General features: G+C 52.2%; 1 protein-coding gene across 1 annotated transcript in view; it reads left to right on the top strand.

Annotated features, from left to right (window-relative positions):
• Window positions 1-429: 429 nt before the first annotated feature.
• Window positions 430-23,156, top strand: part of RIMS3 (regulating synaptic membrane exocytosis 3) — a 45,103-nt gene continuing 22,376 nt past the window's right edge. The window contains exons 1-2 of the mRNA XM_032160431.2: window positions 430-726; window positions 18,262-18,437. The gene's annotated coding sequence lies outside the window, so the exon portion shown is untranslated. The remainder of the gene's footprint in view (window positions 727-18,261; window positions 18,438-23,156) is intronic.

Genomic DNA, 23,156 nt, shown 5'->3' with positions numbered 1-23,156 from the left:
ATCTGAGCTTCAGTTTTTCCATCTGGAAATGGACTTGACGTTTGTAAGTCGTTTCTTCTTCTCTTACCATCTGACGTTCCTGGAACTGGTTCAGGGTAGGGCAGGGGGCGCCGCGGTGCCTGTGAGGTCCTGGGAGGTGCCCCAAAGAAAAGGAAGGATGAGAAAGAACAGATAGGGTTGCTGGTGGAGAGGGGAGGCCAGGCAGGAGGCAAGAGAGTCCTAGGGACACGGAGAGGAATGAGGCTTCCCCAGACCCCGCTTCTTGGAGGCCTCATTAATGTAGGTCTCCCCCAACCCCAACCCGGCGAGCCAAACTCCCCGGATTCCCCTAGGCCCCGCCCACCACCGAGGCCCGGCCCCACCGGCCCCGCCCATCCATGCGGCCCCGCCCCCAGCAGGCCCCGCCTCCCCTTCGCCTCCCGCCAGCCCAAGCTTGGGCTTTGCACCCGGCGGCGACTGAAAACGGTGGCTGCTGCGGAGCCGGCAGCGCAGGCGGGCGGAGCGGAGCTGCCCCCGTGGTGGCGGGCGATGCCCCCGTGAGCCTCCCTCGCCGCCCCTCCCCGCCCCGCGTGCCTATCCACTCGGAGTCCGCGCCCGCCTGGGGCCGGGCCGCGCCTACTGCCGGGTCCGCGGGGCGGGGTCCCGGGGCAGCACCTGCCCCGCCTTGCGGAGCTGCCTCGGCCTGTGGAGGCCCCCTCCCTGTCTGGACCCCGGCCCCGCCTCCGGGTAAGTCAGTAGGCCTTGCTCTCCTGGGAGTGGACGTGGGGAGGGGGCTGCAGAGGTCTGGAGGACCACGGGGGGAGGGGGGCCCTGGCCATGAAGCGCAACGTAGGGATGTGAGTGTGCAGGGGCGGGGGTGGGGTGATGAACACAGGGTGTGAGAGGGCTCTGGGGAGGGGACTAAGGGATGAGAGAGGGACGTGGGGTGTTTGGGGAAGCCTGGAAAATGGGGAAGGGGGCCCAGAGTCTTGAGTTCTTTGCTGATGCTCAGAGCTCCTGGGGCCCTGGTCTTCAACAGCATTGCCTGGCATGGCATTTTTGGAAAGTGCTTAAAATCCCTCCTGGAAAGGGAGCTGGAAGGCAGCCTGCTTTTCTCCCTTCTGCCTGTGCCCTGGTTGAGAAGCAGCCACTTTTTCCTCACAACATGACACCGTTGTGGTGTCCAGAGGACCCCCTCCGCCCCATAAAAGAAAAGGAGTGCTGCTTACTCCAGCCCTGGGGTGGGAAGAGGGGGCTTTGGGAAGCTGGGAAAGCAGTTGGTCAGCAGCATGGTGCAGAGCCCAGGGTTCAGGGAGGCTTGGCAGGACCCTTAATGGGCAACTTGGGCATGCTGTCATTCATAGGGAGGAGCTCTTCCCTGACTGGCCGCCTGGGCACCTGGACCCCATGTCCCCATCACCTCTGGACAACTCAGCCCTGAGGAGTGGGTTTCTTCAATGTCCTGGTCCTGAAGGCTCAGGAAGGATCCTGGAATGGGGTGGGCAATGGCATATCAAGGCTGGAGAGCAGGGGGCATTGGCTGGCACTGCCACTTGGGGCCTGTTTCAATGTGGCCCTTCAGGGCTTGGACACCTGGGTGAATATCAGTGTCCAACCCTAGCCCCAGGGGTGTTATCAGGATGTAGGGAAGAAGGCTGCTGCTCCTTTGGCCCTGTCCTCTATCCATGATGACTTCTTAAGTCTGGGTTCCTTGGGTTTGGGGCCTGAAGTCATGGGAGGAGGATTGGGCCTGGTCAACAAGGGGTTAATGAGCCATCTCCCCCACCTCACCATAGTTGCTGCCAGCCACCAATTAGTCTGTAATCAGGCAGCTGCCAACTGTCCCTGGGGGCATGTGGGTAGCCTAATGGGGCATTCTTGGTTGGGGGGCGGGGTGGGTGGGTTGGCAGGGATGTGCTGGGGAGGTGACCCATGCACCCTGTGCTTAAACCAAGCACCATGCCCTTTGTTGTTTGTTTAAGGCCCACAGACCCCTTCCCTGCCTTCTGTTCCTGACTGCCTTGCTTAGGGACTTCCAGCCCTGGGTTTCTACACTTATCCAACCCTTTGCAGGGTATGAAGCCCAGAGTTGGTTAAACTTGGCTTCGAACCCAAGCTCTGCCACTTTCTGGCTGTGTGATATTGAGGAAATCACTTCCCCTCTCTGAGACTCTTTCAGTAAAACAAACCCAGCTGCTATGTGGGTAGCAGGAAGGAGGGAGTGAAATGGTGGATTTGAGCTGCGCAGCACAGTGCCTGGCACTCAGGAGGGCTCAGCAGCTAACTGCTGAACTCATGAGCAACCCCTGTGCCAAGTACTTGCTGGGGCAGGCATGCAGGAGCCAGGTGCTGAGGACCCAGCAGGGACCACGGTCTCTTCTCCCAGGGCATGTGGTCTGTGTCACTGTCTTAACTATTCTCTCTCCCTCCCTCCTTGCTCAACGACGCTTCTGGTCTCTGGACTTTAATTGGATTTTACTGCGCAGAGCCCAGGCCTAAAGCTGCTACTCTCTGGGCTTCCCAACTTCCTGCCCAGGTGCTGAGCTCTGTGGGGTCTGTCAGGGGTCTGGGTGATGTCTGCAGCTGCAGTAGCAGCTGGCCCTTTAAGGAGGGAAGAAAACAATTATCTGGCCTGGGCATTGCATCAGCTGGAGCCTGGAGGGTCCCTGGGGAGGGGGGAGCAGGCTGGTGGTTGATTTCATTAGTGCCATGTGATAACTCTCACCTGCCCCACTCCCCAGCCACAACCTTCTCCCCCAGGCAACAGCTGCCTTGGTGCCTCCTCCCACTCCAGGGGCACCACCTTGGAGAGCTCTCTGTGTGTACCCCCCAGTCAATGTCATGGGCCCCAGAAGAGGAGGGAAGTGTCTCTCACACTGGCCTTTTGCTGACTGTGGCACTGTCTCTCCTGTTAGTAATCTGCTGACTTGGGGTGCAGGGTGCATCTCCTGTACTGGCATTTTGCTGACGATGGGGGTGTTTCTCCCACACTGGCATTTTGTTGACCCAGGGGAGGAGTGACTTCTACACTGTCCTCTCACTGACAGTGGGGCTGTCTCCTACACTGGTATATCGCTGACCTCACAGAAGAGCTTTACCAGCTGGGGTGTGTGTGAACTGAAGGCGGAGGTTAGAAACAAGTGCTCTCTGGTTGGAGGTGAGCTTGCTGGGAATGGTGAGTCACAGGGGTTTTGTGGTTTGGGGCAGAGAAGAGACCAGGCATTTGGGCATCAGACAGACAGGATTCAAATCTAATGCCTTCCGCTTCCAACCTGTTACCACTTCAGGCAGGTGGCCTCAACTCCCAAGTCTCAGTCTCCTCTGGAAAATAGGAATAATTTATACCCATACTGCTCCACCCCATCTGGAATGTGGTTGGGGAATTAAATGTAGTAACTAGATTATAGTACCTAGTCCAGGGCTGGCAGGGGGAGGGTGCATACTGTATGATGGTTCTCTTCCCTTTGCAAGTTTGGGCTCTTCATAGCTTGAGCTCAAGAAGCCTGGACAAGAAAAGGAGAGTCCGGGAGGAGTGAAGAAAAACGGAGAAAGAATGCCTGGCCCTCTTGCGTCTGTGGCAGAAGGATACATTCAGTTCACTAGGTACCTCTGATGTATCAGGCTCTATGAGCCAGGCGGCCCCTGCCCTCACGGAGCTGATATTCTAGTGGGGACATGACACAGAGCAGGTAATTACACATGGCATGTGTGTAGAAAGGAGGGACTCAGGGGAGCTCTGAAACCTATCACTGAAGTTGCTCTCCTGCCCTCTGTAATCTGGGAAAGGTTCCTGGAGGTGGTGACATCTTAGCTGAGTCATGAAGGGTGCCAAGGAATTGTAGAGGCAAAGAAGAAGGGATGAGGAAGGGGAACTGTGTGTCTGAAGCCCTGGTGATGGTGAGAACAGGCTTGGCGTGGTAGAGGGAGGGCAGTGTGTGCAGGCCCAGGACAGCCTGGCCCAATTTCCTAGACTAGCAGGATACTAAAGACTTGGGAATTTATCCTGAGGCCAATGGCAACCCTTAAAGGGTTTTAAACAGAAAAGGCAAGATCAGATTTCCCCAGAATGTTAGGGTCTATGGCCCTCAGGCAGAGCCTTCTTGGGAGTGACTTTTTGCCCTCTCCTACCCTTTTCCCTGTGCAGCAGCCTCGGTCCCAGGGAACCGGTTGTTTATGTGGCTGGCCCCAGGAGGGAGGGCGGCCAGTCCCAGTCCCTCCAGCTCGCTCTCTCTGGTCTAAGCTGTATCGTGGCCTTGTTGACGAAGCTCAGCCCTTGGGGCCAGGTTCTCCCAACCTCCCTGGGGAGCCAGAGGGCAAGAGGCAAGGTTTTGCACCAGGCTGCTCTGTGCTCACATCCCAGCTCTGCAGTTCCTGAGCTGGGTAATCTCTGGGAAGGCATACCTGTCTCTGAACTTCTGTGTCCTCAACTATAAAATGGAGTTGATGATATCTCTAGGAAAAGAATAAAGTGAAATTCCACGTGGAAATCATAAACCCTACCTCGATGTCAGCTGGCATTTTTACTCTGTTGTGTGGGGGCTGACATCAACTCTGGGCCGGACCCAGGGCTGGCTGCGGGTGGGAGCAGGGCTGGTTTCAAGAGTCAGTGGTCATGCAGGGCCCTGCACCTAGAAGGACCCTACACTTAATGTTCTGCTGACACCATCTTAAAATTCATAGTAACTTTGAACAAGGGGTCCTGCATTTTCATTTAGCACTGGGCTCTGCGTATTATATAGCCCCACAAATCGGGTAGGGGTAGGAAGAGGCAGGGAGCGACATGGACCTGCAAACGGTTCCCAAGGATGAGGTGGAGGGCATTACTAACTGTCCCAAGGTGGGTGGGATGTTAATAAGAATAACACTTATTTAGTGCTTACTGTGTGCTAGTTCTCTGCCCGTCACTTTACATGCTCATCTTTAAATAGTCTTATGAGGTAGGTACTATTATCATCTCTGTGGTATAGATGAGGAAACTGAGGTGACCTAGCCAAAGTCACACAGCTATCAAGTGGCAGAGCTGGGATTCAAAACCAAGTTGTCCAACTGCAGAGCAATGCGTACACCAGGGAAGTCTCCACCTAGGAGGAGCGACCACCTCCCCTGGGTTTGGAGGATAACTTCGAGTTTACCCAAGAGGAAGAAGTGCAGTGGGGAAGGGAGGACTCTCTCAGCTGGGAAATGTCCAGACTAAGGGCATGATGCTTGGCCAGGAGAGGGGGAGCCAAAGCCTGGTGCCTTCTGGGGTTGAGAGAAGGTAACCTTTGCATTTCATGGTCCTGATTTGCCAAGCTCAGAGCCCCTTGTCACTCTGCCCCTAGGTCCTGCTGCTACCATGGCTCCTCAAGTTGCCCCAACCCCTCTTCCCACTGTTTTGCCCCCTCCCTCCCTACCTCCTGGGTAATCTCGTTTACTTCTCTTGATTTTAATGATCTCTTCTGGGTTGAAGATCTGCAGGTCTAGCTGGGTGCCGTGGCTCACACCTCCTCAAAGTGCTGGTAATCCCAGCATTTTGAGAGGCTGAGGCAGACGGATCACTTGAGCCCAGGAGTTCAAGACCAGCCTGGGCAACGTGGTGAAACCCCATCTCTACAAAAAAATACAAAAATTAGCTGGGCATGGTGGCGCGTGCCTGTATTCCCAGCTGCTTGGGGGGCTGAGGTGGAAGGATCGCTTGAGCCTGGGAAGTTGAAGCTATAGTGAGCCATGTTCATGCCACTGCACTCTAGCTTGGGTGACAAAGCGAGACCCTGTCTCAAAAAAAAAAAAAAAAAAAGCCCCAACAATCTGCAGGTGTGACTGCTTCCTGGCCCACACTTAGATATCTCACAATCAGCTTCAGTTCAGGTCCAGACCCAGCTCCCGACTCTCCCACCTGCACCTGCTCTGCCTTTAGGGTCCCCGGTTCATCTCTGGCATCGCCATCCTCCCACCTGGTCAAGCTAGAAAGCTGGAAGTTCTCCTGGGTATGCCCCTCTTCCCATCCCACACCCCTATAACCAGTCCTCAGCAAGCCCTGTTAGTCCTCCTGAATCTCTGCCTTGAGTCCGTGGACCCTCTCGCTGCCCACCACCCCCTCCAGGCCACCATTGGCTCTCACCTGGGCCACTGTGACAGCTTCCTACCTGGTCTCCTGACATTTGTTCTTGCCCCGCTTTCTTTCATGGTCTTCTTAGGATAAACGTTGGATTGTGTCATTTCCCTGCTTAGGACCCTTCCAAGCCTTCTTGGAATGAAAGCCAGACACACTGACGCAGTCTCCGAGGCCCTGTGGGATCTGGTCCTTGCCTACCTTTTTGTGTCTTCTTCTGCCACTCTCCCTCAGCTGCAGGACTTCCACACGTGTTGTCCCCAATCCTGGAATGCACGCCCCCTCTTGGGGCCCTGCTAACTCCTACTTATCCTTCAGATAGATACCAGCTCGAACGTCATTTCCGCAGGGAAGCCTAAAAACCAGACAGTAAACAGCACCCTGCTCCAGAAGACCTTGTACTTCTTCATAACATTCAGCACACTCAAATCACTTTTCCGTCATGTCTATTTCATGCTAGGCTGTGAACTCTATGGGCGCAGGAATCCGTTTTGCCTCACCCCGGCACATAGTAGGTACACAGTGAGCTGTTGGATGAATGAAGGGACTAGATGAGGAGTGCTGCAGCCTCCTAACTGGTCCCTGCCTCCAGGCCGGCCTTTTCCAGCCCTTTCTCCAAGCAGCCCCAGAACAATCTTTCTAAAACACAGAACTGACCCTGTCACCCCCTGCTACTTAAAATACTTCAATAGCTCCCCGTCACTGACAGGAAAAGGCCTCAGCTTCTTATCATGGTATTCAAAGCCCTTTATGATGTGCGCCTGACTGCCTGTCTTCTCTGCTTCCCCGCCACACTTTGAACTCCAGTCCCTCTAACACACCAGGCTGTTTTGGGTCTCTGTGCATCTGCACTTGCTGTTCCCTTTGCTTGTAATGCCTCCCCGCCCCTACTTTGTCTCTGTGGAGAACGTCCTTAATTCTTCAAAATCGGCTCAGCTGCTACCTTCGCTGTGAAGCCTGTGGAGCCCTTCCGCTCCTCCCCAGGCAGTTAGCCCACCCTCCCTCCACCACATCTGTGCAAAGTCTACATCTCTTACTCGCTGTCTCCCACTGCACTGGGCTTCTCCGACGTAGGCACAGTGATTATTTTTTCAGGGTTGTTCATCTGCGTACCTCCGGCTCCCAGCTTCTCTCTTGTCTTAATTAGGTCTTTGCTTATATACAGAAACCCACTCAAACCAGCTTCAGTAATAAAGAAGGGCTTATTACAAGGACAGAAGGGATTCCCTGGAACTAAGGGGAAGGAAAACCATTAGCTTCAGGAAGGCGGGACCTGGAGGGCCAAGGGAACTTGAAGCAGCCATTCTCTGCACCCTGCCTTTCTGTCTCCACAGACTGGATATCTCTGCCTTTTCAGGCACCAAGCCACCTATAATTCCTGTATTGTGTCCCTCCGTTTCAGCCACATGGAGAGAGAGAACTTGGGGCTTGGCAGATCCAATCCCAAACTCCCAGGAGAGGATCTGATTGGCTCAGAGTGAGGCAGGTGCCCACCCTGGTCCAGTCATCTGTAGCCTACTGGGAAGGGTCAAAGAGACATGAAAACATGGCTCTCAGTGCCCCCCTCAGAGAAGGGGGATCTTCGTTAGCTTCCAAAGACATCTCCTGGAATTCTTAGAGTGCCGATGTGGGTGCAGGCAGTTGGGCCTGGGCCCCAAACTTCCATCTGGACAGCAGCTGGAGAAAAAAGGCCTGGAATTGTAACTTAAAGGGGGGTCTTTTCTTGGGCAGCAGTGCCCAGGACAGGCTCTGAAGAACCTGTCAAATGTCATTCAGAGGCCTGAGGAGAGAGAGGGAGAAGAAAGCCTGAATTTCCTCACCTTGCTTTGGAGTGAGGAGAGAGGGAAGAGGAAGGCAGGAACAGGCAGAAGAGTTTTTCCCCATGAAAATCTTCATCCTCCAAGATGTAACTCTTTCTTTTCATCAGTGAAAAACCAAACCATGTCTACCTAACCTTCCCCCTGTCACTCATTCTTGACCTGTATTGATTCTGTTCTTTGTACTGCCCTGGCAATAAACATTTTTTTAAGCACTTACTCTGTGCCAGACATTGGTTCACACATTTCATATAATCTTCACTCCCTATAAGATGGGTACTATTATTATTCCCATTTTATTTTATTTTTTAAAACATATAAATTTTATTTTATTTTAGAGACAAGGTCTCACCTTGTTGCCCAGGCTGGAGTGCAGTGGCTTGAACATGGCTCACTGCAGTCTCAACTTCCTAGGCTCAAATGATCCTCCCAAGAAGTTGGGACCACAGGTGCACACCACCATGCCTGGTTAATTTTTTTTTTTTTTTTTTTGAGACATTGTCACATTCTGTCACCCAGGCTGGAGTGCAATGGCATGGTCACGGCTCACTGCAGCTTTGAACTCCTGGGCTCAGGTAATCCTCCCACCTCAGCCTCCCTGGTAGCTAGGACCACAGGCTCATGCCACCATGCCCAGCTCAGTTTTGTATTTTTTTGTAGAGCCAGGGTTTCACCCTGTTGCCCAGATTGGTTTTCAACTCCTGGGCTCAAGCAATCCTCCCATCTTGGCCTCTGAAAGTGCTGGGATTACAGGTGTGATTCACCACACCCAGTCTGTCATCTCATTTTACAGACAAGGAAACTGCAGTTTAGGCATTTGCAGGCTAGATTTTAAAGCTCTTCACCTCTCTTAATCTCGGTGATTTGCTGACTTGTCTGCTTGCTGTTTGGGATTGTGAGGGTCTCACGGGCAGATAGCAGGTTACCATCCTGCCTCTTTCCCCACTGCCCAGCAAGGGCTGCCAACTGTGGGATAGATGGATGCAGGTAGAGTAGAAAAGGTGTCTGGGTGGACGTCAAGTCTCTGACGTGTGGATCTCCCGTGTAGCTAGCTCTGTGACTATGGACGTGTCTCATCCTTTCTGAGCCTCACATTTCTCATTCAGAAACGGGGATGATAATTCCTGCTCTGAGGCTCGTATTAGATGGTGCCCGTTATGACAATTTGTGAATAGGAAAGGACCAAGGAATTTCTAAAAGATTGTTATTACCAGAATAGGCTGTAGCAACAGGGCACTAGCGGGCCACTGGGCCCGAACTCCTGCAAGAGGTGGACAAGCCTAGAGCTTCCCAGTGTGTGGAGTGGGACCGGGGATGACTTTCAGTGCCATTTCTTAACATTGGCTCACATAGTGAGAAAGTTGGTTCCCTTTCAACGTTATCAAGTCCAAGATTGTCCAAGGGAGAACGTGTCAGTGTAGTTTCTAGTGTGTCTTTCTTTTTTTTTTGAGATGGAGTTTCGCTCTTGTTGCCCAGGCTGGAGTGTAATGGCACAATCTCAGCTCACCACAACCTCTGCCTCCTGGGTTCAAGAGATTCTCCTACCACAGCCTCCCAAGTAACTGGGATTACAGACATGCACCACCACACCCAGCTAATTTTGTATATTTAATGGAGATAGAGTTTCTCCATGTTGGTCAGGCTGTTCATGAACTCCCGACCTCAGTTGATCCGACTGCCTTGGCCTCCCAAAGTGCTGGGATTACAGGCGTGAGCCACCGCACCCGGCCTCTAATGTGTCTTTAACAACTTTCCAGCACTGGTTGCCCTCCCTTTTTTAAGAGAGAGCTCTCAGGCTAGGCTCAGAACATTGCCTGGTAATTCCATGTAGCTAAAACATAATAACATAACTGTTTTTACTGTGTTTGTTTTGTCATTTTCTATTTATTAAAAGTGATATTGGCTTTCCATTTATAGTAATAACATGGTTTCTATTGAAAATAGTTGCATTAAAGTTAAAAGTGTCAATTTATTTTTATCTGTTTGTTTATTTATTGAGACTAGATCTCACTCTGTCGCTCAGGCTGGAGTATAGAGGCCTGTTCTTGGCTCACCTCAGCCTTGACCTCCTGGACTCAAGTGATCCTCCCACCTCAGCCTCCCAAATAGCTAGGACTACAGGTGTGAGCCACTGCCCCTAGCCAAAGTGTCAATTTAAAGAAAATAAGTAATAAACAGTACAGGAGTCTATAGATTTGTTTTGTTTGTTTGTTCGTTGAGACAGAGTCTCTGTCGCCCAGGCCGGAGTGCAGTGGCACGATCTCAGTTCACTGCAGCTTCTGCCTCCCGGGTTCAAGCGATTCTCCTGTCTCAGCCTCCCAAGTAGCTGGGATTACAAGTGCGTGCCACCATGCCCAGCTAATTTTTGTATTTTTAGTTTGACCATCCAGACGGGGTTTGACCATATCGGCCAGGCTGGTCTTGAACTCCTGACCTCAAGTGATCTGCCTGCCTGAGTCTCCCAAAGTGTTGGGATTACAGGCGTGAGCCACCGTGCCCAGGCTAGGAGTCTGTAGATTTGGCAGAAATCATTGAGGTGGCACATAGTGTTATGCACTTAATGCAAAATTGGGAAGTGGTATGGGGATGTCAGAAATGTGCACTGTTGACCTAGATAATTTTGAAGGTCCCTTCCACCTGCCCAACAAATCTAGGGGTCTCCCCCTGCTGCGCTGGCCTGCTCTCCTCTGCTCACCTTGAACCCTGGCTTGGGCTTCTTTTGGAGGATCCTGCCATGATTTCCCTGCAGACAGGAGAATCTGTGCCATTGTTTTCACAACCTGCTTGGGAGGGGGGCTCATGGAGATGAGGTGTCTGGATGTGGTAGGATGCCCCCTCATCTCTGAGGCCAGGACTTGAGACCTCCTGGGGGGAGTAGGGGCTGCATACCCTACAGTTCTCCTGCTTTCTATGTATAACACAGGCCTCAGGGAGGCCTAGGGAGCAGTGAAGCTTTGGGTGCCACAGGTAAGGGCAAGGCTGCCCCTGGGGCTTCATGTCCCAGAGCTTGGGGCTCAGGGACAGTGAAGCAGAAGGCTTCGGAGTCTCATAGGTCCCTCTTCCCCTACTCCCCGCTTTGCCCACTGCTTTGTGCCGACTGCTTGTCCCCGGGAACTCGCAGCAGACCCCAGGGGGCCTCGGAGAACACAGTGGATTTACCCTCAGGGCCCACGAGCAGGGCCAAAGTAAAGAAGGCAGATGGCAAAGAGGGAGGGTAGTCCTGTCTGCCCCCTCCCTGGTCCCATGTTCACAGTGGGAAGGGTGGCCTGGGCACCAGGAGGATGGAGGGCCTGGGTAGAGTGTGGGGTGTGTGCTTGTGTGTCCATGGTGAATGTTTGAGGATCTCTGTGAAGGCATAATGTGTGTGTGTGTGTATGAGAGAGTTTAAGTGTGTGTGTGTGTGTCCCTGGTGAATGTAGCTAGGTAGCTCACAGATATGTCTGAGGGTCTCTGAGGGCATATTGTGTGTGCACTGTGTGTGTGTGTGTCTGTGGTGAACGTATCTTCATGCGATATGTCTGCAGTTCTCTGTGAGGGAGTTTTTGTGCAGCGTGCAAGTTTGTGTGTGTGTGGCAGGGTGTGTTTTGGGTCTGTGTGATGTGTTTGTCTGTGGTTGCTGCATCTCCATGCCATGTGAGTATGTGGTGCACAAGGTGTGTGTTTGTGTGCATGTATGTGCTCTGTGTCTGAGTGCCTGTCTAGGTGGATTGCCTGCTGGGTGTGGTGTGTGCCTGTTGTTTTGTGTACGTCATCTTCTTTGTACAGCGTGCATCTCGCTCTGTGGCGCGTTGGAGTGGCCAACCGGAGGTGTATGGCTTGCGCGCGGGTCTTTGTGCCCTGAAAGGGTCCGGGGGTGGAGAGGTTGCAGGGAATGCGTGCACCTCTTTGGACGGTGTCTGTCTGGCCTGGGGCCGAGCCTGTGCTGGGTTTCTGAGGAGGGTCCCCAGGGTGGGCAGCAGGCGCGGGCGGCGCCTTCCGGCTTGGCGCGGGGCTGGTAACTGGAGCCCCTTCCCCCCATGAAATATTGATCCGGCCTCGTCAGCGGCGCGGGGGAGGGGCGGGGAGGGGGGAGGGGCGGGGAGGAGCGGGGAGGAGAGGGGAGGGCAGCGGGGGAGGGACTGGGAGCGAGCCGCCAGCCGCTGTCCGTGGTGCTGCCGCGTCTCCCCCAGCGAGGGTGTAGTTGCTCAGGCGAGAGTGGGCCTGGGAGGGGGAGAGATTGTCCCATCCACCAACACCCTTAGGTGGGGCCCCTGCCTCTCAGGATGAGCCTGCCTGTCCCTTCTGCTATCCCCCATCTAGGAAGGGGGAGCAGAGGAACCAAATGTGTATCTTATTGGGATCCAGTATCCACCAGCTAGGGTGACTATATGGTTGGGTTTGCCTGGCACAGTCCTCATTTTCACCTGCGGTCCGGTGTGATTGTGAGTATTGTCCCTGCTCATTCTCACAAGGGTCCCAGGTGGATGGTAAATTATGTGCTCACCGGTAATAAGGCTTTGATCGAAAGACCTTTTCCCAGTCGCCTCTGCTCTGCCCTGGGAGTTCTCCAGCCATGTGGACATGTAAGTGTGTATGTAGTTGCATGTGTGGAAATTGTCCTTCCTGTGCTAGGACTGAGCTGGAATAAGTGCTTCAGAGCCCCGGGCTCCTGCCACAGCGCAAACCCTCCCCAATGCATCCAGCCCCCTTTTCTTTCAGTCCAAATTCTGCTTTCCATTCCAGCTGTGCTCCTTTCAGGCCTGGGCTTCCCCTTGCCTTAGGGAGGGAATCAGGGTGCCCCCCTAGCCTCCCTCCTGCGTCCTGAGCTGGGCAGGCCTCTTCTCGGTCTCAATATCAGGGTCTTGTAGGGCTTCCAGCTTGGCCATCTGTATATTCATGGCATCTTCTGTGAGTTCCTCTCCTACTTTTCACCATGGACTCTCCCTCCTTCAGTTGGCTCCATCTTCCTCCTACCTCTAACTGTGGGTATTACCTCTCAATCATTCCTCACTCTCTGCTCTCTTCTGGGCATTCTCCTTCCTTTCCACGCCCCATTTTTTCTTTGGAGAACACACCCAAATCCTGCCCACTCACCTTGCTCTCCTGAGCACTAGTGAATCGGCTTACCTGGCCAACACCTGAATGTGGGAGTTGCAGCATTATCTCAGACCCATCGGGACTAAAATGGGGATTCATCTTCTCCTTAAGCCAGGCTTTTTCTGCTAGGACCTCAGGCTCTGCTGATGGCATCTCTCACCCCCATCCTTCCCGTAAATCACCTTGGATTTCATTTTTTCCCTTTTCCCTACTTTGTCCCCTCACTCACTCTAGGCAATCCCCTAACCCCACCCACGACTCCCAGCCCCATTTCCTCTTCGCACCTCACTTTCTGAAGCAGTGCAGCCCTTCTTCCTGCATGGATGTAGCAGCCTCCTGGCTGCTCTCCCTGCTGTCAGGCTTCTTTCTGATTCTGCACTCAGTGTCAGATTGATCTCTGTAAAGCATTACATCTAAATCATGTCAGATTTCACTCCTACAGGATGAAAGCCAAGCTTCTTAGCCCCACATTCAGAGCCCTGCACTGGCTGCTTCCAGCCTATCTTTCCAGCCCTCTGTTCCGCAGTTGTACCTACCTCCTCTCCAACTGCACTGCTCTGTTCACCAGCCTCTGAACACAACGTTTTCTCCCTGGGCCTTCCCAGTAGTTGCCACCTCTTTCTCTTTTAGAGCCACCTCTGCCTTTCCTCTCCAAAACCTCACCTATCTTTTGAGGTGCAACTACTGGGGTAATGCCTTCTCTGGTCTCCCCCACCCTGAAGTGTTCACTGTTTCTGCAGAACAACCAGAGCAATGTCTCTTCACCTTTCAGTGCCTTGGGTGGTCCATGGACCAGCATCATGGGCATCACTTGGAAGTTTCTTAGAAATGCAGAGTCTCAGGCTCCACCTATGACCCATGGATCAGAGCAAGCTCCCCAGGTGATTCACCTGCACATTGCAGTTTGATAAGCATTGGATGATGTGGTCATTGAGGACGGGATCTTTCTTCTGTTTGGGGAGTCACCTTTGGCCAGGAGTAGTGGTATTCTCCAGTGCCAAGTTTAGCAGCCCCTGTAAGGAGACAGGTGCCACATCTAGCCAGATCCTACAAACCAAGGGAGGGGCGAATGGTGGAGATGGCTGAGAAGAATGTGTACCCTGGCTGGCCCTTTCCCACCCATAACCTGTACCCTGCAGGGCCCCAGAGCTCAAGCTCTGTAAATCTGACTCCAGAAAGCACTTTAGTGACACAAGGAGGAATCAATTAATCAATAAAAGAGCAGTTATCAAGCAGACAGAAGAACTTTTCCCTCTTCACAAAACACACATTGGTGGAAATGCCTGTTACTTTAATGTATGTTTTGAAAAGAAAAATATGTGGTTTTGGTTTTTTTCTTTATTATAACATTAATACAGTTTCTTAAGTAGTAACTTTAGAAAACACAATATGTCACATGGAGAAAATAAAAGTGACTCACAATGCTATAAATACTGCTAATTTAATGTTTTAGGTTGCCATTCATTCATTCTACAAATATTTACTGAGTCCTGCTATATGCCAGACCTGTGCCAGGTACTAGGGATTCAGGGTGAAGATGATGACAAGGTTCCTATTTTTAACCAGCTCACAGCCAGGGGGCGGGGTGTGGGAGACAAGCACGGAACAAGTTAGGAACAGCAGTGTGTTCATTTCCTAGGGAAGCTGCAATAAAGTGCCACAAACAGGGTGGCTTAAAAACAACAGAAATGTAGACTCTCGCAGTTCTGAAAGCTACAAGTCTAAAATCAGGTGTTGGCAGGGTTGCTTCCTTCTGTGTGCTGTGAGGGAAAATCTGTTCCATGCCTCTCCCCTGGCTTCTGGTGACAGGTGGCAATCCTTGGCGTTCCTTGGCGCATTGACGCGTCACTCCCATTTCTGCCTCCATCGGCACATGGCGCTCTCCCCGTGTCTGTCTTCACGTGGCCGCCTTCCTATAAGGACACTGGTTATATTGGATGAGGGACCCACCCTTCTCCAGCATGACCTCATCTTAACTTGTCACATCTGCAATGACCATGTTTCCAAACCAAGTCACATTCTGAGGCACTGGAGGTTAGAACCTCAACAGTTTTTGGGGGGACACAACTCAACTTATAACACACAGGGACAGTACAAAGGGAGTTATGGGGATTAACCTTATCTGGGAAGACTTTCCTAGGAAATGACCTTCAAACTTGGATTGAGCCAAGAATAGTGTTTAGCCAGGCAAAGGTGGCAGGACAGACAAGTATGGGGCCACCAGATCATAGGGGTGGGGGCAGAGAAGGGTATGCCAGGCAGACAAGAGACAAAGTGGCTAAGTGGCTCTTTTTTTTTTTTTTTTTTTTTTTGACAGAGTCTGGCTCTGTCATCCAGGCTGGAGTGCAGTGTTGTGATCTCGGCTCACTACAACTTCCGCCTCCTAGGCTCAAGCCATCCTCCCACCTCAGCCTCCCGAGTAGCTGGGGCTACAGGTGTGTGCCATCACATCAGGCTAATTTTTGTATTTTTTTTAGAGACGAGGTTTTACCATGTTGCTCAGGCTGGTCTCAAATTCCTGGGCTCATGTGATTCACCTGCCTTGGCCTCCCTAAGTGCTGGGATTACAAGCATGAGCCCCACGCCCGGCCCAAGGTGGTACTTTTGAGGACTGAAAAGAAGCAAGTGTGGCTGCAATACAGAGTAGGGGCAAGAGGCATGGGACGGACTGGGAGATAGGAGACGAAGACAGTCCCCAGGTCACATGGGCTTGTGGGCCTTGGCAAGGGCCTTCTCCTTTGTCCTGCAGGAAATGGGAAGCTAAGGGAGGTTGTCAAGCAGGAGAGATTCATTCTGCTTTGTAGGCTGGCTCCTCCCAAAACTGACTCAGGCTGTATTGTTCCTCCAAGTCCCTGCTTCTGAGGAAGAACACACAGCCCTGTCCTCAGGAGACCCCAGCCCAGTGAAGGCCCATGGTGACCCTGTCCTGGGAAGGGGGTATGGCTGTGACCCCAGCAGCCCCTAGTGGAGCCTTCAGGAACCTTGTTCTGAATGGGAGACACGGCTCACCCAGCCCTGGGTCTGCCTTACCCTTGTGTGTTCTGAGTCCTTAGAGTTGTGGTTTGAGTCTGACCACCCCATCCCCTGCACTGCCATGAGGACTGTGACTGAGAATGTATCTAGGGCCAATATGGTGCCCTGAGGCCCTAGAGAATGTCAGGAGCTCAGTCTTGTAGGTCTTGCAGGGACCATGCCTTCAGCACTCCACTCCCCTCAAGGCATGTCTGGAGTCTGTATTGCCTTCCTACACAGTATCCAGCCTCTCTGGGGTCCTCAACCCATCCCTTGCCACGCCCTCAGAGGGCCACCCCTTTCCTGTGTCTGATGGGAGAGGGCCCACCCTGCCCAAAGCTGCCTGTCCCTGCCTTGCCCGGGCTGGGTGGGCCAGGCTGGGTGGAGGAGAAGTGGGTCAGCCTGGTAGCCATGGTGACAGCAGCTGCTCCCTGCCAGCCTTCTCCTTTCCTCACTACAAACCTCACCGATGAGCTCCTTTGTCCGGTCTGGCAGGGATGGGGGCCAGGCAAGTGAGATTTGGGGCTGTGGTGTGTATGAGCGTGCATGTGTTCAAGCTCGCACACACCTGCTCAGAGGTGGGGTGTGTGCCTTAGCCAAGGGAGCCCACGGCTCAGGGTAAGACGCTTCATGCTTCCCTGCCAATGGAGCCATGGGGCTCTTCCTGCCTCTCTGGACTGGGCAGGGGCCCAATGGGGAGGGTGTGTGTGGGTGTTTGCAGGTGTGTACACTTGTGAGTCTGTGAACGCCTATGGCTGTCATCGTGGCTGCTTCTGTGTGTCTCTGTGTGTATGAGTGTCTTGATGGGGGGTGGTGTGCATATCTGTGTGCACATGTGATTGCGTCTTTAAGTGTGTATCATTGATACGAGTCTGTGTGATCACACATTTGGAATTCTGTACCCCATGTCTCTTCTTGCATGTGTGTGTGCACGTGTGTGTGTGTGTGTGTCTGCGCATTCACGTGCCAGCCTGGCTTCGGGGAGACAAAGGTCTGCACAACTAGGAGAGGAGCTGCCGCTGTGTGCTGCCCACTCTGGCTGGGTGTGCTTCCTTGGCACAGACTGCCTTCCCCACCACAACCACCTACCAACCCATCACCCGCCCACCTCTCCCTGAGTGGGGACAGGAGAGACTAGAGCCGAAGGAGCCCCTCTCCCCCTTCTGTGAATGCAGGCACTAGCCTCTGACAGGGGCACAGATTGGCACAGGTGATGCGATGGGCCGTCCTGGTGCTGGATTAGGTTTGGGCCAGGGGTCTCAGATGCCAGACCCAGCATCCAGCAGGGGGTCAGGAGCTGAGATGCTGGCACAGCTTCATGTGCCACCTCTCACCTCAACTGAAAAGTGCAGGGACCCTGATCCCAGACTTCGGGAGCACTCAGGGCTGTGGTGGGAAGCGATGCTCCTAGTCTCTGGGCCTTCCCCTGCAGTGGTTGCACCTGGTGTGGACTCCAGACCAATAAGAACTAACACCTGGACAATGCTTTACGCTTTATAAAGGAATCTTATTAGTAATAATAATGTAATTGCCCAACTGATGATCATTTACCACATCCCAATCCTTGTTTTGTAATGTTTTATATAAGAATCCTAAAGCAGGCATTATCGTCTCCACTTTAGAGATGAGGAGCATTAGGCTCAGGGGATTTGTTAAGGAAGCCCTGTATCATACAGCTTGTAAGTGGCAGATCTAGGTTTTGCACTTAAGTCTGTCTGCCTCTAGAGCATGTGTTTCATTCACTCTGCCTTTCTGCTCCTCTTTGTCTCATCTGACCCCCAGTCTAGCTGGGAGAGTCAGGGAGGGCCCAGGTGGTGATGAGACTCGTTTTGTAGAGGAGGGAATGGTTCAGAGAAGCTGAAGGAGCTGCTCCGGATCACATGGCTGGGGGTAGAGCCAGGAGTGTGTCCCGCAGCTGCTGGGCATGTCACAGAGTGTCTGGGGAGGGACACAGACCCCATTAATCAGAGGGAGGTTGGAGGAAGGAAGGATAGGGTCTAGAGCTCCTTAGCAGTTGGTCCTGGCCGAGTCTCTGTACATGTATTTAAAAATCTCAAAGTTGTGGGTCTTCAGCAGCTTGGCATCCAAGTACCTAAAGGAACATTAGGGGGCCCAGGAGTTGTGAACATTTTACAAGGGGAAACGGAGAATTGAAGAGTTTAAATGATTTGCTCAAGGTCACACAGCTTCTTCAAAGTCTATCTTTTTATGCCACAATCTACTGGAAGCCCTTGAGGGTAGATGCCTTACCTAGCCCTTCCTCTAAGCTCCTCTCTTCCCTTCCAGACCCTTTTATCACATCGCCTCCTCCTGGGAGCCTGCCCTGATTGCCTTCACCTCATTTCTTGAAAATTGGTGTTTTGGCAGAAGTCGATTGAAGCCTTGTGCAAATGCCCTAGGGGTGTGCTGTTGGGAGGCAGCCCCCTGTGATGCGGAACACCAGGCTCAGATTCATCAGTTCGGTGAGTTGGGTTTTCTTCCAGGTGAAGCGTGGGGAGGGAGCACCCGATAGGTGATGTGAGACCTGAGAGTTGGGGGACTTAGGGTTGAAGCAGTGATTTTGCCACCAATTTTTTGTATTACCCTGGTGCGTCTTTCCCCCATTCTGGGCCTTGATTTCTTGTTCTGCAAAATAAAAGGCTCAGGCTAGAATAGAGACAGCAAGTTAGTTTTAGCTCATAAGCTGTTTGTCATCAGCTGGTGCTGGAGCCCTGTGTGGAGAGGGACTCTGAAGCTAAGTCTGACCTTGATGGGAAAGAGAGAGGTTAATGATGACCACTGTGAGTAGAGGATGGGGAGGGGTGGTGGGAGCCTCAGTTATTTGCAGTCCCTTCCAGCCTAACACTCCATCACCCTGTGATGCATTCCTTGGTCTTTACTGTTGGAAAGGTGGGTGGCTAGGTTCATCTTGAGCTTTTGTGTGGCCTTGAACTACCAAAAATTCTCATCCGGGCTGGGTGCGGTAGCTCACACCTGTAATCCCAGCACTTTGGGAGGCCGAGGCGGGCAGATCACGAGGTCAGGAGTTCGAGACCAGCCTGGCCAATATGGCAAAACCCCATCTCTACTAAAAATACAAAAATTAGCTGGGCGTGGTCATGGGCGCCTGTAGTCCCAGCTACTTGGGAGGCTGAGGCAGGAGAATTGCTTGAACCCGGGAGGCGGAGGTTGCAGTGAGTCGAGATCGCACCACTGCACTCTAGCCTGGGTGACAGAGCAAGACTCCGTCTCAAAAAAACAAAAAAAAATCATCTGGTTAGACCCACGGTTAAAGGGACTGAGGTGCCCGGGGTAGCCTGGTAGGGCCCTGAGACCTGCTGTTGTCACAATTCAAGAGAGAGTTTGGAGGGCCCTTTTAGGATACTGAGACCCCAGGGTAGAGGCCAAACATCCAAGGGCTAAAAAGAAAACACAAAGCTTATTCCTGGGGAGCTGGGCAGGTCTTTTGGCATGGAGTTTTGGCAGGAGTGGGGGCAGTAGCTGTCTCCCTGGAGGATAAATCAAAGTTTCTCTGCTGCTGTGGCAATAGCTGGGAGTCAGCAGGAAGAACTTCAGAGCGAGGTCTGTGTGACTCACTGAGATCACAGGACGGTCTCCTTCCCTGAGGTGCCATGACCTGGGCTGAGAAAGGGACAGTCTGCTCAGAAGCAGGGAATTGGTGAAGGGACTTGGGTGGGAAGGGTACAGTTTATTTAGCAATCGTTTGGAATCACCAACATGTGACATGGTGTGCTCTGTGTCCTGCCTGCTCCTAACCACTCTGCCACGGTCTCCACCACCTTCCCTTTTCCATCCCTGTGGTCTGATGGCTCAGGGGTTGCTATGCAGTGGATGGCCCTTCTTTTAGGTTCCCTATCTGTAACTTTGGCATGTCTTTCCTGAGCTAGACCTGCTGCCAGAGAAGAAACTAGATCTCTAATTCCGAGACCTCCGCTGCAATGTGCGTTCATAGACTCAACTCTCACAGTCAAAAGGACTTTTAGAGATTATTTAACCTGACCCCTTCATTTTATACCCAGATGAGACAGCCGAGGCCCAGAGGAGTTCACATAAGGAATCTGTTCACATTTGAATCCCACGTCTTTATTCCTAATCCCCCTAAGCTGCCCTACCCAGGACTTCTGACCCACAAGGTCAGTCCTAGGACCTTGGGTCCAGTGCTTTGGGTCTGGCTCCTCCTGCCCCTTGGGGAGTGGCCTGCAGGCTGGGCCCTCCCAAGCATTTTTCAGTTCTCCAGCCCCCCTGGTTGACCCCTAGATGGTTAAAGATGAGAAAATAGCTCTGGATGGTGCAGGGACCTTGATGCCAAACCAACTGCTTGTCAATTCCATTTATTATTCGTGAGGAAACATGAGCCCCTGGGTTGGCAGCGTCAGGAATTTTGTCCCTACGCCCTTCCCTTTTCGCCCCCTGGGGGTGGTACTCTCCTGCTTCCTAGAGGCTGTGCTAGGGAAGCACTTTGCTTCTCCAGCTATGGTCCGGTTGGGATTTCTACTGCCCTAACTTAGATGCTCATGACAGCTGTGGGAACGTGGGCCAGAGGGGCTTTTCTCACATAGACACTTTCCTTGTAGTTTTCTCAAAGGGCCCAGAGACCCAAGGCAGAGTCTGAGCTTAAGGGCCGGGATGCTAAGCATTCTGTCTCTTTGTGGAAACAGGAGACCTGGGTTCAAGTCCAGGCCTTGCCTCTTCTTAGCTGGCTAGGATGAACAAGTCCTTTACTTCTCTGAGACTCAGTTTTCTTATCTACAATACAGAGATAACCACATGCCTTCCAGAACTACTGTAAGGAGTAAATTAGACCTACACCATGGCAGAGTCACAGGATCAGATAAGCCTTCTCCCACCTTCCACCAAAAGACCATGCAGATACCCCAAAAACACACAAACTGGCACTAGAATTGGAAACTCAAGAGATCATCATAGGCCCCAGTCCAGGGGGACTTTCCATTAGCTGCAGGGTTGATGGAGGATGGAGAAATACAATCCAGGACTCTGCACACGTCACAGGGTGAATGAGATCGGTTCAGGCAGCCACAGAGAAGGCAAAATGAGGCGTTAACTCATCCCCTCTGTCAGCTATACTTTACCAGGCTGGCAGGAGCCATGCTGACCAGGTGACCATTCTTAGCTGTCTGGGGACTGTCTTCCTTTATCTGCCACAATGGTGCTTTTCCTCTTTCACCCATTCTCCCTCCCCTTTCTGTGTCCTTTTGAAAAGGTGGACTCCCTCAGTGTTCCAGGCCTGAGGGCCCAGGGTCAAGTGAAGTGCCCTGAACCCTGGGATGGTCAGCTGCCCCAGGAAAACCACTGTGGGCTAGGACGGAGCCAGTAGGGTGCTGGGTGCAGAGCATGCTGGAGCGGCTGGCCTTGTTGGGTTCTTCCTGAGCAGAGGAGACTGACTTCAGCTTGGGACTTTGCAGCCAAACTGTGGAGGCCGACAGCTGGAGATCCCAGCTCTGTTCAAAACAGAGCCATAGACTCCTGCAGCCCCCTCCCCCAGAGTGGTTCTCAGGGCCCTCTGTCCTCTTCCCTAGCACTTAGCATAACCATCATTAAATCTTTAACTGTAGAATTAGTTATTTACTGTCTGTCTCCCTCTCGTTCTGGAGGCTTTGGGATGGCAGGACCAAGTTGGCCTGGCTCACTGCTGTATCCTTGGCATTCAGCATGGGCCTGGGAATTTTAGGGGCAATTCAACAAACAATATTTGTTGAATGCAGCTAACAGGGAGAGTAAATGTCTATATTTTAAAAAGGAATTTGACAATAGATCCCAAGAATCCAAAAGACATTTATGACCCTGGCATCAGGTAGGGTGCTTTTGGAGGTAACAGAGAACTCTGATTCAAATTGGCTTAAGCAATGGAAAATGTATTGTCTCACATCATTGGAAGGCCAGCGCAGGGCAGGCCCTAGGTGTGGCCTGAGGTACTTTCTGTCTGAGTGCTGTCTGTTCACAGTAGCACTGGCTTCGTCCTAGGGCTTAGCCCTCTCTAGGGTGTAGGAAAGAGAAGGACAGAGGGAGAAAGAGAGAGAGCCCCCCACCTCTCTTGTAAGCATGGGATCGAAATCTTCCCCCACTTGGACAAGTAAGAGTTGCTAAGGTGAATGCCATTCACAGATTGCCTTAATCAACATCTGCCTCTAAAACAAGGGGCGGGTGGTACCTGGACAAAACCAGCCCTCTGTCAGGATGCAGAAAGAGGGAGTGGATGCTAGGGAAGCTCCTAGCAGTAATTGTACCCCTGATCCAGTCATTCCATTTTGAGGAATCAGTCCTAAAGAAATAAGCAGACAAAATCCATGTAGAAAGATGTTTAGGCTGGGCATGGTGGCTCACACCTGTAATCCCAGCACTTTGGGAGGCTGAGGTGGGTGTATCACTTGAGATTAGGAGTTTGAGACCAGCCTGGTCAACAGGGTGAAACCCTGTCTCTACTAAAAATACAAAAAAATTAGCTGAGCATGGTGGCGCACGCCTGTAATCCAAGCTTCTTGGGAGGCTGAGGCACCAGATTCTCTTAAACCTAAGTGGCAGAGGTTGCAGTGAGTCGAGATCGTGCCACTGCACTCCAGCCTGAGTGACGGAGCAAGACTCCATCTTAAAAAAAAAAAAAAAGGAAGATGTTTATTGCCATGTTTATTTAAAAGAGAGGAAAGAAGCCAGGCCCGGTGGCTCATGTCTATAATCCCAGCACTTTGAAAGGCTGAGGCAGGCAGATTACCTGGGGTCAGGAGTTTGAGACCAGCCTTGCCAACATGGTGAAACCCCATCTCTACTAAAAATACAAAACGTTAGCCAGGCTTGGTGGCGGGCGCCTGTAATCCCAGCTACTCGGGAGGCTGAGGCAGGAGAATTGCTAGAACCCAGGAGGCAAAGGTTGCAGTGAGCCGAGATTGCGCCACTGCCTGGGTGACAGAGTGAGGCTCCATCTCAAAAAAATAAATAAATAAAAGTAAAAGAGAGGAAAGAGACAAAGAGGAGAGAAACTTGGGCCTGATCTAAGCGGTAACTGTACTGAAATACTTAAATCAATTATGCTACTTCTATACAATGGAATATCACGGTAGCATACATAGTGTTAATGACATTGGGAAATGCTTATGATGTAATTTTTTTTTTTTTTGAGACAGAGTCTCGGTCTGTCACCCAGGCTGGAGTGCAACGGTGCGATCTCA

Source organism: Hylobates moloch, unplaced genomic scaffold (genome assembly GCF_009828535.3).
Source record: "Hylobates moloch isolate HMO894 unplaced genomic scaffold, HMol_V3 SCAFFOLD_8, whole genome shotgun sequence".
NCBI classification, from domain to species: Eukaryota; Metazoa; Chordata; class Mammalia; order Primates; family Hylobatidae; genus Hylobates; species Hylobates moloch.
The sequence above is the reverse complement of the archived record's forward strand: the minus strand, read 5'-3'. Positions and strand labels throughout refer to the sequence as shown.